At 43.1% G+C, this 14,696-nt stretch overlaps 1 long non-coding RNA gene across 2 annotated transcripts in view; it reads left to right on the forward strand.

The window, feature by feature from the left end:
- LOC121111455 overlaps positions 1–14,696 on the forward strand; it is a 186,565-nt gene that overhangs the window by 52,903 nt on the left and 118,966 nt on the right. The window lies entirely within an intron of this gene.

The following is a 14,696-nucleotide window of genomic DNA, read 5'->3' on the forward strand; positions in this document are numbered from 1 at the left end:
TCATAAATAAACCATTAAATCCAAGCTCGGAGGGAGGAAGCAGAATAGCACTTTACAAAAGTGGTGTTGTTTCCTCTGAGGTCATCTATTAACTGGTTTCAAACTCAGAGTTTATTTGCTGCTTGTTTAAAAACAAAGCCAACCCCACTGTGGTGCCATAAACTTTTAGAAATACAGAAAGACCTGTCATGGTATGAGAGATTTTTATTTCTTCTGTGTTTTGCTCAGATCCAGCAAATACATGAAAAGATTGGATAAGCAACTGCTCGACTGTTGTTTCTCATTTTTATCACTTTCTCAGTAGAAAGTTATTTTCTAGTAAAGTAAATAAAAGGAACAAAACTTCTGCAGTAATAATTTTCATTTTTCCCTGTGAGACTTTGGTTTTTAAATGCTGAAAACAGCTTTTGTTTCCATCGCGTTTGGCAACCAAAACTTCAGAATGACAAGTTTCTAGAAACTTAACATTCTTAGCAGTATGACATAACGTGACAAAAATGTTAAAATAAAGAGTGATTTTCTTTTCATTCAGTGCTCACAATGGCAGTGGCATTCTCCTGCTGCAGAGGGCTGAGTGTAGCAGGGTGTGGGAGGACGAGTCCTAGGTATAACCTTACAGTGACTAAATAGCAGCAGTCTTTGCTCTTCGTTCTTCCTTTAGTTGCTGCTGAGTTTGAGTTGCCGACTGCTTTCTTGGCTTTGTACATTGGTGTCAGTGAACACCAAATCTTTGCTTTCCCAGGAGAAGGCCTTGGATCTCCAAGATATACAGGGAGTTACTTTTGTTCCCTGACCACCAGCTGACTTACGATTTGGTGCTCCATATGTGTGGTTGACCATTGCTTACTGTCCCTCATCAATATTTGATGGTACACGTAGCATAGGGACCTAGTGTCTTTGCATGACAGCCCTTGTGCAGAAGGTCCTCTAGGTTGGTCTGTGCGGGTTGGAGCTCCTCTTGAAGTGTGCTCCTCCTCCTCTCTCCATGCTGCTAGGGCACCAGTGCCCAGCCAGGATCTGTTGCTCTCCTTAGGCAGCTGTTGAGGGTTTTCTAAGAGCTCTTATGAAAAAAAACATGAAGTTTTACCAAGTGTGACTTGTAACAGGCCATTAGCTGAAAGCTGATTTTCTGGATAATGAATGTTGCTTTAAAGATTAGTGCTCGAAGCTGATGCTTGCCCATAAAAAGACAAAGATTACTTTTTATGATGATAATGTTTTCTGCCTATGGAAGCATTCTTCTCCCCATTTCTCCTAAATCTTTTCAAATGTTCACTGTAGATTTGAACAACCCTGAGAGGTAGAGATTTTTTTTCCCTAAACAGCAGATTGACAAAAACTGAGACTTACTGAAGCAGCACAGCTTTCTCATGGCCTCTAAAGGAACCCTTTGGTGGAGCTGGGAGATGAGGTATCTTCTCAGAACCCCTAGTTTTTTGATGCTGTTTGCACAAGTAGAGTTGATATTTGCACTGTTATTACCTGATGGTACCTCTCTGACCCACAGGCGTCCAACCTCCGCTCCATCCCACCATGCAAGAAAGGAAATATCCAGTCCCTGGTTATCTCTTTGACTAACGGGAACTGCCCTAAATCACTAAGTTATAAGGAAAACATTCAAATTAAATGTCTGGGTTAATCCAACATAAACTCACATTACCTATGGAAGAGGTGGTCCCACCTTTTGTTCCCTCTGGGTATCTTCTCCTGTCCCTTTCTGTGCATACCCGGGTCAGGGAATGAATCTGGCTGAAAATAAAGCCCATAATTAAAAAAAAAAAAGAAAAAAAGCAAATTTGGAGTAACTGCTCCTCTTGTAGCATCCCAGCTTCTCCCTGAGCATTCCCAGCAGCACTGGCTGGGAAGCCCTTTCATTGCTAGAGGAAAGCATAGCTCTAACAAGCTCAAGGAGACCCAAAAGAATGGGAGCAGCAAAATAACACCTTCTCCTTGCTCATCTCCCACCCTTCCATGTGCTGTGTACAGGCTGTGGATCTCAACTTGGCAATGGGCTTTTCGTGACATGAACCCTGCTGGGCTGAAAAGTCCATATTTACCCAACAAGCTGGGCTTTGTGATCCCTGTTCCAACAAATTAATCACTAAGCTACACTTCATACAGTTTTGGCGTAGCATCACAGAGCTCAAATCCCATCTGAATCCTCTGTCGGTTGGTGTGACCTCTCCAAAGACCCAGAAATAGCCTGCAAGAAACCTTGAGGCCCAGGGACATCAGTAGAATTTAGGCTGTGGTAACCCAGACCTTTTATTCTTAGCCAAACAGAAAGGAAAAACATAAGAAAAAAAAAAAGACTGATCGCACCTACAGCTCCTCAGTGGCTCATAAGAGGAAATGGAAAAGCTCCAGCTCCGCTTTCAGCAGCAGCTTCCCCCCATTCCAAGTGAGAGAAGCAAAGGGGTGTCATTGTGCTCTGAGCTCTTTCCAGCATGTCTGGGGCCTTGCTTGGGATACTTGTACCCATGGCACATTCCAGGGCAAGCTTCTGCTTGGTGCAGTTAAATCGTCCCAGGCTGGCCATTAATAATTTGAGCTGATGGCCTGGAAAAATTTGCAGCAGATGACTGGGCTCAACCACCATGCAAAGATTCAGATGGTGGGAATGGTGGAGTCTGTCCTGCCATTGGCATTGTGTTCTCACCATCCCGGATGGTCCATGTTTTTCTTCTGTTTTCCTTCTAAAGCAGCCTTGGAAAGGGAGGTCCTTGTGTTCAATGGCAGTGTTCTGAGATACTCTTCTTTTTCTTCTTTGGCAAATAGGTTTGAGTTGTTCCTTAGAGCCTTAAAGAGTGTAAATAATTGTTCAGCCCTGCAGTTTGTGAGACTAATGAAGTAATGTGGCACTGCATCCTCACTTTGTGCTATTAAACATCATACAACAGGAGACAGAGATTATGTGTAATAATAATAATAATAATTATTATTATTAGAATAAAATAATTGCACAATTCAAAATAATAAAAATGATAGTAATAAACTATTGGAATAAATAAGAGACATGCAGAAGAAAAGTGGCTGCTACATTTTCATTATATTTCGGTGATCTAAAGGGTTTCACTTAGCAATGATTTTCCTTTTCCTTGTTTTTTGTTCCACTTTCCAGTAGTGGTTATATTTGTAGGAAAGGTTTTTCCATTTCCTCAGTGTCTTTTGTCACCCACTGTTCACATGCAGGCAAAATCACACTAATCAGAGGGACAACCAAAGGTTACTGTAAGTCAGGCAATTGGGGAGAAACTTTGCTGATTTGTTAAATTTCCACTGTGGGCAGATGGAGCATTATTAGGGAACATCTGAAAATAATGCCTGTTAATGAAGTTGGAAAATAAATGGCAAAGAATACATTTATCTGCAGCACCTGTGATCTATAGATAGAAAAATCTCTGTTAGCCACTTAAACTCCTTCTTTGAGATAAACTTTGTTTTTGGTAAGAGAGAGAAATGCTTTTCTTGTTCGAACACATGGTAGAAATGATTCTTAGCAATCTTTTTTTCCCCCCTCTTTTTTTTTTCTTTTTTCTTTTTTCCCTAAAAATAAGCTGTGACTCTCAAATCATCTGCCCCCAATTTACTCCTGTGTGACCCTAAGACCCTGATCTGTCAGATCTGTCCACATCTGTGCCCACCACTGAAGAATGTGGCAGATTCAACACAACATATGGCTGGAGCCGTGCATATGATATTCATGGGAAATGAAAGAAGCATCATCATTTCCTTCGTACCAAACACCTCCTTGAGCTATTCCTACCCCTTGCTCGTAGAGATTCCAGAGTTTCGCTCTGCCGTGAATTACATTCAGCAGCAATTGAAGTTTCAGTGCAACTGTTTGCAGATGCCTTTCTAGGGATTTCTTTAAGGCATACTTTAGTTGCTGGGTTTTCCTAGCAAATAAATGAGCTTAGAAAACAAGGCATATTTTCAAGCCGTGACACCATACAGAGGATGTGGCAAGACCCTTCTGGTTAGGGAATTCATTTTGCATGCTATGAGGTTTAACTTATTTCCCTTTAAATCTCTGCTTTCTCTTCTCCACTTCTTTGGACAAGGAGTGGGAAATCCTAGAGACTTATGCTTATTCAAGGCTGTAGTTCAGGCCAGGATGGAAAAGTAGCTCAGTACTGCATGTTTCAGGCTCAGGGATGGCTGTCTTTCCATGCCAGTTGTGATTTTCAGAGTTTGGAAACAAAATTACTGAAAGGCTTTGAATCATAGAATAGTTTGAGTTGGAAGGGACCCTTAAAGGCCATCTAGTCTGGCTCCTCTGCAATGAACACAGGGACATCTACAGATCGATCAGGTTGCTTAGAGCCTGGTCCAGCCTGACCTTGAGTGTCGCCAACAAGGGGGTATCTGTTACCCCAATTTATTCCCTTTTGGATATGTGAACGCCTCCCAGCCACTGCTGAGCCCAGGTGCTCGTGTGCAGGGTCTCAGCCCATTGCAGACATGATCTAGACTGCAGGTCCAACCTCAGCAAAAAGAGTGGCGAATCTGTTATTCTGGTCCACATTTATCTCATCTGAAGGGCACATACTTTGCTGTTTATCGTCATTCAGTTGACATGTGGTAGTCCATTGAAATGTGAGAATTTACATGCAAACTTGGGGTGCAAGGAAACAGCTTCCCAAGAAAAGTTATTGTGAGATAATGGGGCTATACCTGCACTAAGGGTGGTCACTAGTAGAAGGGTATTGGCTAAAAAAAGACCAACAACTGTTATTTCCAATAGAAGTAGATTTATAGCTGCAAATCGTGTAGCCCAAACTCAACAAAGTAATGATCAGCAGTCTGCAACTCTGTACTCCCAGGATGGAGTGAGTATTGAACTTTGCTTAAGGAAGTTTGGTGTGGTTCATGGCTCTCATTTATTCTTCCCATGTGGAAAATAAAAAGAAAAAAAAAAAGAAAAGCCTTATATTATTACGTTTTTACAACAAATGCCTTAAAATAGAAAATCATGACTTAACAATTTATTTTTTTCATCTTATTTATTTATAGAAGATGAGGAGAGATAGTGTTGCCAGGGGAAGTGGAATGGAACGATGTCATAGCATTTTTCAGTTCTGCAGGCTGTCTCCTACTCAGGAAGAATGCAAATTGCTGCTTAATTGATGACAAAACAGATGGTTTTGTGTATTTTAGGTGAGAGGGATTCTGTAAATGCAAGTCTTTTGGTCTCTGGTGGAATACAAAGAGCTCGTTGGGGCTTGTGTGTTTTGGGATACACGGGGGTGCTCAGGGTTGGAGTACCCAAACCGATGGTGTTTGATGGGTTAAAGCACTCATCCTGCAGATGAACTGCACAATTTAAGTTCTGGCTTAGAAGCTTTAGCACAGTTGATGATGATCCTGAGCAAAGAAACCTGGGTGCCATCTTCACCAGGGCAGTGTGTCTGGATGTGGCTATGCATAGTTCCCAGCCTTCTCTCCTAGGAAGCCTTTGGACAGGAAATTTAGGGAATGCTTTTATGTGCTTGGCTGTTTCCCCTTGCCCTGGATGAGGATGGGCCTCCAGGCAGAAGCTTACCATGCCCCAGCACTCGTTTGCTTTGTCTGTGTGCTGGAGTCTGGGCAGAGATAATGGGACAGATCCCAAGCCAGCTCCGAGGCAATCTCAAGTCTTTCCTTTGTCTTCAGTGGGGTTTGGATCAGGCCCAAAGCTTGTAAGCAGTTTTCCACCAAGAGTTCCCGGCACTTATGTCAGTCACTGGCAAAAAGGGAAGGGATAAATCCAGTGTCGGCCGCTTCGGATGCCAGGCGCGTTCTGTGTGTGTCACCACGGTATATATACTCACACAGCCTGCCTGGGCTCTGCTAAATTACATGACAGCTCGCCATGGGCAGGCTGTTACCAGTCTGCTTCCACCATCGGCCTCAAACAATTTTTGCCCAAAGGGAGCTGGGAGGATCTGCACGGTGCCTGGGAAAGGCTTTTCCAAATGCAATCACCCCAGTCTGGGTGTGGGGAAGGAATAGGACAGCTGCCCAGTCTGGCTGGGGATCTATCCACGTGCGAGGATGCAGCAGGAAGGTGAGTGTGGGCGAGATGCTTCTTCCATCGGGTTCCTTCGGGCCGTGTGCTTTGCAGGGAGGGAGGTGTGCAGGAGGCATCCAAGAGCCCACATCAGCTGAAGGGTCCCAGCAGCCTTTGGCCAGCGTCCCAGCTGTGTTTTAGGATTGGGTGATCATTTAGCACCAAGCTCAGCCAGATCCAACTGAGTGCAGGGGAAGAGTGGCAGGGGGGATGAGGAGGCAGAGGGGAAGGTGTTTTTCTTAGGAGAAAAGCAAGTAGAAATAGACACCTCTTGTCATTATTTTTGGCAGGTGAGGGGAGCTTTGTGAGAGCTAGGGGCCAGATGAGCTACGTCTTTGCCTGTGTCTTTATTTGTGCTTTACTTTTTAATTTTTTTTATTTTTGTAAACTAATTGTTTCAGAAGGGGGGTGGGAGCTGGGAGCTCCCCATCATCTGCAGAGCTGGAGTGAGGTGCTGGGATTTCCAGGTGCACCATGGTGCAGCAGGTTGGGCTCCCCAGGCCAAGGAATTAATGACACTGTTGTGGGAGAACTTGAGTTTCCACATCAGTAAGAAAAGGAACTAGATACTCGAGGCAATAGACCAATGTCAAGCTATAAAGCAATTACATTTCACCCTACGTTTCATGTATTTGTTTAATTTTAGTGTTTAAAGGGAAAGGTTTCCTGAGAGCTCTGTGCCAGCAACACTAAAAAATAATTGTGTCTTTCTTTTACATATATTCTGGCAGAGTCATCTTGCTTATGCTTTTGGAAAAGGTTTTTGCTTTATCATTAGTCTTTAGTCTAGGGTTTTAAGTCTGACCTGGAGTTCGCGGAGCAGTAAAAAGACCACTAGAATGTCACATCCACCTCTTGCTTTCACCTGTAGGGCACTGGGACCACTTGGCAGCCCATACTGTGTTAATCCCCATTCCTCCATGTAGATGGTTCACACACAGCCATCTTCTGGCATTGCCGCCCTCCTGGCTGGACTAACGTGTGAAAAACTGCAGCCTTTTAAAACTAAACCTGTGAGGATGTGGGGCTTGTGCTTTGCTCTCTGCTTGGCTCCGTTTCTGGGTTTCTGCTACACCTGCAGCTGGTTTGGCAACCAAGCATGGACCCTTCTGAAAAAGAGTCCTTCCATCAGAGCAGGTGGCTCAAAACTCCATCCAGCCTGATTGAGTTTGATTGAGCACTTCTAAGGAAGAAGGCACTGGCAAACTGTTCCAGTGCCTCGTTACCCTTGTGGTAAACATTTGTAGTAACTAATCTAAGTCTATCCTCTGTCAATTTGAAATTATTGTTCTACCACTGCCAGGTCGCGCACTGTCCTAATGATAACTACATCCTTCACATAGCTTGCAAGGCAAAAAGTTCCTATTCTCATATGTAAAACCATGCCTAAATTCCATCATATTGTAAATACATATGTTAACACACCCTTTAGCAAGATGGATGGTACAGGGAAGAGCAGAGGTCAGGGTGGATATTAGGGGAAGCTGGATATTAAGTTGAATGATATTAGATTGGATATTATGAATAATTTTTTCTCAGAAAGGCATATGGGCACAGGCTGCCCAGGGAGGTGGTGAAGTCACCATCCCTGGAGGTGCTCAAGAAAAGGGTAGATGTAGCAGTGAGTGACATGATTTAATGGCATGTTGGTGAGGGGTTGATGGTTGGACTAGATGATCTTAGTGGTCTTTGCAACCTTAATGATTCTACAAAATGTGGAAAATATAGAGGATATGATTATAAGCACTCACTCTTTAATGCAAAAGTAGCTTTTATATTTTTTAGAGTATCTTTCCTTGGGTGTGGTGTAACAGCTAGTGAAGAGGGAGAGAACTTATGCAGGGATATACTGAAAAGGAACCATTGCAAAAGCACGTGGCTGGATGGGATGAATCTGAAAAATGACACAGCTGTTATTGTGTGCACTGGGTAAGTGCACAGTTGAAAGTTTTGTTTGTAAAGTAAGCTGAGCATAGGAATTACAGTGTAGAGCTCATGCAGGTGGAGATTCAGCCAACCTCTGGTCTAAATCATTGTCTCTTGGGAAGGAGTGTGGAAAAGTTTGTACCTGCACCTCTGGGGATGGAAATGCAAACGCAGCAGGAATCTGTTTAGAAATCTTCAAGAGTAAGAAGCGGTCATCTGAAACAGGTAGCAGAGATAATGTGTAATGCAGTATTCGCTATACCTTCTGCTTTTCCACAGAATTATAGATCATCTCCAAGTGTTACTGAGATAATTGAGATACATTGAACAAGGCTGTATCAGTAAGATGTGTCTTTACCTTTCTCAAGGAGCTGCAGACAGCATTGCTTGGCAGATCTAAAAACAGAGAACACACAGTGTAAGATTTCCACAGTTTTCAATACAAGCATTCAATATCAATTAACCCACTGCCTGTAAAAACAACTGGAGATGCGTTTGTCCTACCAAATGGTTTTGTTGCTGTTGAAGCATTGGCTTCAACATTTGCACCTCAAATGGGAAAAATGTGAATTTTAATACCCTGTGACTTCCTCTATAAACTGCATGATTTTTTCACAAAAGCAGAGTTTTCAGTGATTTTTGAATATCTCCATAAAATTTGAAGGGAAAACTGATTGAAGTGCCTGCTTAATGTTTGTTGACTGGGTTTACCAAGTATGTTCTAACATCTCTGAGCTGTGACTGCTGAGGAGGGTGAAGAGAAGTGTAAGGTAAAGAAGAGAAGATCAGTGACCCTCACTGATGTTTAGACATCATTGCAAGTGATGGGGTAGCTGAGGAGCAAGTTTGTGCTCAATATTTTTTAGCAGTGTACCAGCTATATATAAAGTGACTGTGGCATATTGTTTTGGAGACTACTGAAAGATTCTAAGATCATGCAAAGGTTTTTTGGGATGTTGAAGCTCTCTCATAGATATACAGTAATGTGCAAGTTTTTCCTAGTTTTCTGAAGTTGTTGAGGGAATGCAAGAAGGTATAGATGCCTGTCATATTTTAGGAGGATGCACCATTCCCTTTAATTATGTTTTTAGTTGTGACTAATGGAAGTAGGCACAAATCTGGTGTTTCATGCAGTATCAAGCCTGTCTGCTTTGAAGGTGTTGGCACTCTGACTGTATATGATAATAAAATGGACACATTTTCCAGGATAAAAAAGTGCATAACTAGGAAAAACCCTACTGCAATGAGTCTTCAGCAGCATAAAGACAGTGAAATAGTGTAGTTTTTACTTAGCTGTATGACAAACCCCAAAAGAATCATCCTCTTTTATAATAAAACCTTTCTTCGCTTTACCCTCCTTCCTCTTGGTCAATTATCACTGCTTGGAATCTAACATAATTTCTGATCTCTTGTCTAGACAGTGGGTTTTCTGACATGAAAACAGTTTTCTGGCCCTTCTGCATGCAGTTCTTCCTACAGTCGCAAGCTTTGCTCACAGGGGAGAATGTGGATTTTGCAAGGCTGGCTGATGCTGCAGATATGGGAAGATATGGGAAATGCAGCCTGTGGCTGTGCCGAGTGAAATACATCCTCAGACCAAGCAGCTGAAGGGGGACCATTGCAGGGAAACCGTCCTTCCCTTTCAAGTAAGAGAGCCATGGCACAGCCTTTGGTGATGGTCTTTGTGAGCTGTGATTCCCAAGAGCTGAGGGTTGGGTGCTCTGAACACAGACTGGCTGTGAGCTGTGGACAACCCTACAGAAGTGAGGGAAAGTGCTCTGATGGAGAGGTTCATTTAGCCCAAACTCAGGCACTGCCAATAGCCTTTAAATGTACCACCAGGAATAGGGCAAATACAGCATGAGGTCTCCACTAGCCACTGATGGAGCTATCCTCTCCAAATTTGTACCCCCGTGTCCTGGACCCATTCATGCTCCTGGCCTCTATACATGCTTAGGAATGAGCACAGGATGTTGGTGGTATCCACAATTTTATCTGGAGTTTCTCCAGGTTGGATTTCTTTGACGAAAACCTCAGCCTTCAAGCCGTGCACTCCAATGGCATAGATCATAGAATCATTCAATATCCCGAGTTGGAAGGGACCCATAAGGATCATCGAATCTAACTCCTGGCTCCACAGAGGACTACCCAAAAATAGATGTGTTTCCATAACTAAAAATGGGAATTTTGGTTGCAAGGAACTTGTGATTCTTAGGGTCAAAAAGTTTCCTAGAATATTGTACAGCTAAAATAGCATCAGTATTTATGTCACTTTCATGTGGGGAGCTGATTTCCAGCCAGAGGGTCTCTGCATAACGGCAGTATGAGTGTTTTGAGAGCAAAATCTGATTTACTGCTGTGGTGCTCACTGTACCTTGTGCATGCTGTCTGCATATTCAAAATTACATCATTTTCTAGCCTGATTTCTGCCAACTCAGTACATCTCCTATGTGGTTTTTTTTTAGCCTGACAACTGTTTCAAAGGGTGGCCAATGAAACAGTCCTTGATCATTTGTTTTATCTGTGCTTTTATTGTGCATCATTGCCAAGGTGTAAAGTTGCTTCACTTTTCTGCCACGTCCCCATTTTGATATAACAGTAAGTGTCCTCCCGGACCCAGGACCTCTTGAAGGTGTTTTTCTCCATAATCCTTCCCCTATTTCTCCTGCTTTGTAGTCTTGTTACTTTTCTCTTTATGCATTTTTGGGCAGCAGGGGACCACAGGAAACCCAAGGGGCAAGGGAACACACAATTTCTGGCTCTCTCTTCTCATGCCCAGAGCCACAGCCACGTCCAGCAGCCAAGAAGGGAAGCAGAGCAAGTCCTGAGCAAGAAGCCCCAAAATGGAGCAAGATCAAGGCAGGCAGAATCTGTAGAGGTTTCTCTCCCAAAGGCTAATAAATCTTTAGTGGGAAGTTTTCAAAGGCTTTTCACTTTGCCAAATTTGGATGCAAAAGGCGCATCCCTATTCCCAGGGTGACACCGAATTTCCAATCCCCTTTCCAGAGCATGGAGGCGTGAGAGAGTCTCCAAAAAAATAATTGTTAGAATTTGTTTTTGCATCGACTAAGCACTTTTCTCTAATCTAGTTTTGGAAAGCTGCCAGCCCTTCTCTTCTCCCACCCTCCCTGCAATTTCCTAGAAAATTCTGCTGGAGGCAGACACCTGGCAAAGGAGAATTTCAGACCAAATAGTTTAAATGTGGTGAATATAACTGAGAGCCGGGACTTCTGATAGCATGTGTTGGGATATCTGAGTGCTAGCAGCCTCCTGCCCTCCCAGTGCTGTGCTGTAGCCACATCTCCCACCAGCCTCCACTCTGGACTCGCACTTAAGTTCGTTGCTTGTTGCTTGGAGCAGAATAAATGTCAGATATAAAACCACTCTGCTGTATGGGGAGCATTAGAGGTGAGCACAGATGCAAGAGCACGGCAAGCGATCTCCGCTGTGCTTCAAGGTAACCTGGCCAGCACGCGCCTCGTCCTTGCAAATGCCATATAATATTTTTCACTCTCTGCTGGAATAAAAAACTGCCCTAAGAAAAGCAGAATGAGGGCTGATGTTTTGAAAGGTGTCCAAGAGTAACAAAACTCAACTCTCCAGGGCAGAGTTTCGCCTCTTGTGTTTCTCAACCAGGGTGGCTGAATGTGTTACAGACCTATCAGAAATTTTGCTACAAATGCACAAATATTAATCTACAGCCATTTCCTTTGCTTTCTTAAACATGAATGAGGATTTTTGTCTCTTTCTCCCCCCATAAATTGTTCATGGTCAGAGGGGGCATGTTCCGTGTCAAAGTCTTGACCGCCAGGATCAAACAAAAAACCCTTGTGAACTCAAAAGTGGAGACAAATAAATGACTATTACTTTTTTTTTTTTTTTTTTTCCTTCTTTTGCCTGGAGTTAAACCTTTTCTCTGTCAACAATATTGACTTTGTTCACTTGGAAGGAAACAGAGAGAGAGAGAGAGAGAGAGAGGGATTTCTCTAGATGCTGCACAGAAAAAAAAAAAGCATTTTGGAAGGAGGAATGAAAAAAGACAGAGGTTACAGGAAATGGTAGACATTTTTTGTTGAATTAAACCATTAGGAGTGACCCAAAAACCAACGGGAAAGAAAGGAAACAACTGGATACATTTAGGTCACAAGAACCAGCCAAACGGGGAGCTGAAACCAATTATCATAAATGAATGTTTCTCTTTTATTCATGACCACCGTGCATGCTCCCATGATGCTCTTTGTCTTATTATAAAAACAGATGAAACTATTTCGTTTTGTTCTTATACTTATTAGCTAATGCAGCTTTTGGGCAATTTATCAAACACTAACACATGTTGTGATTAATAAGTTTGAGGAATTAATCACTGCTAAAGCCCCTCAAAAAGGGGAGGATGTTGGGTCCTTCTTAAATACATGTTTGCACAGGATTATGTAACTTAAGCAATGCCATCTAGTTATGATGCATATTCATGCATTTTACACGCTGAAAGATTCCTGAAACCATATGTTCGGGCAAGCTGTGATTACAGACACTTCCATTTCTACAGGGCTTTGCCATGTGCTGCGGGCAGAGCCCTGCTTGCCTGCCCTTGGGCTCTAGGGAGCATAGGGAGGTGGGGCACAGGGCAGTGTTTGGGGTTTGAGCTGTGGCTGCAAGGACTCAAAGGGGAGGTATCACTGTTGTTGCTGACCAGGGAAAAAAACTGTCAGCTCCTCTTTAGGTCTTCCTGCCCCCCCCTGAATCCATGAAGCATCAGTGGGGGGAGCAAAATGCCATTAAACCTGCTATAGCAGCATCTTCCATGGTCTACCACTTCTAGCACGCCATAAGCGGCCCCGAAGCACCCCTAACCACTTTGCTGAGTTTGGAAGAAATTTCTAAGTGGGTCAGAGGTGGACAGGGCATCCTGTGGCATCTCCGGGGCACAGAGGAGCTGCTGCAGAGTAAGGAGATGCTTTGTTGTAGGATGGTGTGCTCAGTGGGGAGTAGCCTGTGGTCTGATATAAGAGGGGGCCAGGGGAAGAGTTCTCCACTGGAGCAGTGTGGTGTTGTCAGGGGAGGTTGGGAGCACTTTGCTGTGGGTGGGTTCGTGTCTCCACCATGGGTAGGGCTGGTGGGAGGCAACTGCTTTGACAGGGCCTTGGGGCTGTGTAGTGTATAAATATCTCCCAGCAGCGGCTGAACAGGGGGACTGAACAGACTTGTTCTGTCCTGGCCAAGGCACGTTGGTAAAAGAGTAATGAAATTCTCTGAGAGCATTTCTCCTTTGTTTATATACATATATATATATATATATAAAATAAATGACTATTGGGTTTTGACTTTGCACCCCAACTCCAGACAAGACCAAATCTTAACATCCTCAGACATTGCATGGGATGGAAACCCCCTGGTTTGTTTAGTGTAAGAATGAAGTAATGTGTCTTCAGTTTTAAGCTTTGGAGTTCATAATGCAGCTCACTCAGGCTCACCATTAGCAATGTGTTCTACTCAGCAAGCTACGTGCTGTGTCAATATCCAGTTGACTTCAGCAGGAACAAAGTATGTGTTTAAGCCTTTTATTGACTGGAGGGGGACTTAAGCATGTGTTTAAATGCTTTCTAGAATGAAGGCATAAATGCTTGATTCTCAAAGCTCAGCAAAATAATGGGGCTGGTCTTTAGTTGAGCATAAATTCTAGGGCTTGCTACAGGGGTAGCCAAGTGAAATCCTATAGTATGTGTCAGATGAGATTTTCATAATGATCCTAAAACCTCTGTATCTCTCCACAAACTTCAATGAGATTTAGATCTCGTCCTTAAAAAACAAAAAGCACAGCTATTATACTCTCTGGTCAAGGCATGTGAATAAACTGATGCTTGCTCATGAAGAGCTGGGGAATGGAATTCATGCAAGTTTATGCAGCTAATTTTTTGAATGTTTATCAAAATATGCAAAAGGATGTTGCCAGGACTGCACATGTGGAGTACTCTGGCATTTAAAAAGACAAAACAAATAGTCCCTAGACAACACCTGCTGGCATTTTGTATAAGGGCAAGATATTTTCTATGCCTCTTACGTGTCAATCACTTAATGTTGGTTTTTTTTTTTTCTCCCATACTAATCGCAGTGAATTATGAATGTATTTTTTATAAGTAGATGTATGCCACCAACGTGTTTTTGGTGTGCCTTACCAGCCAGTTGGCCCTGTGGGCTACGTTTTGTTTGGGTAGATGGGCCACCTTCTTTTATTTCGAGTTTCCATCTGAGGTCTCCAGAAAAAGAAAATTAAAAAGCAGGCTTTTCGTTGTTGTATTTCGGCAACCCTGATGTGGTTGCCGAGGCATTGCTTAGAAATACAAACATTACAGCACATATGGAAGTCTACTGTCGAGTGGAACTGAGTCCTAAAGCAACATGTTAAGTCGGAAAAATTTATGTCCATGCTAAAGCAGCAGTGTAGTAATCTCTTTCAATGGAAGTAAGGGGAATGCATCAGAGATGGAAATGGCTTGCTCCCTTGGATGCAAGTGCAGGAATTCAGACCTACAGTCCAAGCAGACTGCATGAGAAGGAAGCTGCTTTTATCTGTGGGAGCAAATCAGGCTTTCAGCAGTGGTACTTCTCCCTGGGTACATGCATTAATTTGCTTAGAAGAAGCTGTGTTTTGTGTGTCCACTTATACCTACTCAAAATACCAAATTTTGCCCTCTGGTTGGTTGTAAAAGAGGTTGTTTCA

Source organism: Gallus gallus, chromosome 8 (assembly GCF_016699485.2).
Source record: "Gallus gallus isolate bGalGal1 chromosome 8, bGalGal1.mat.broiler.GRCg7b, whole genome shotgun sequence".
NCBI lineage: Eukaryota > Metazoa > Chordata > Aves > Galliformes > Phasianidae > Gallus > Gallus gallus.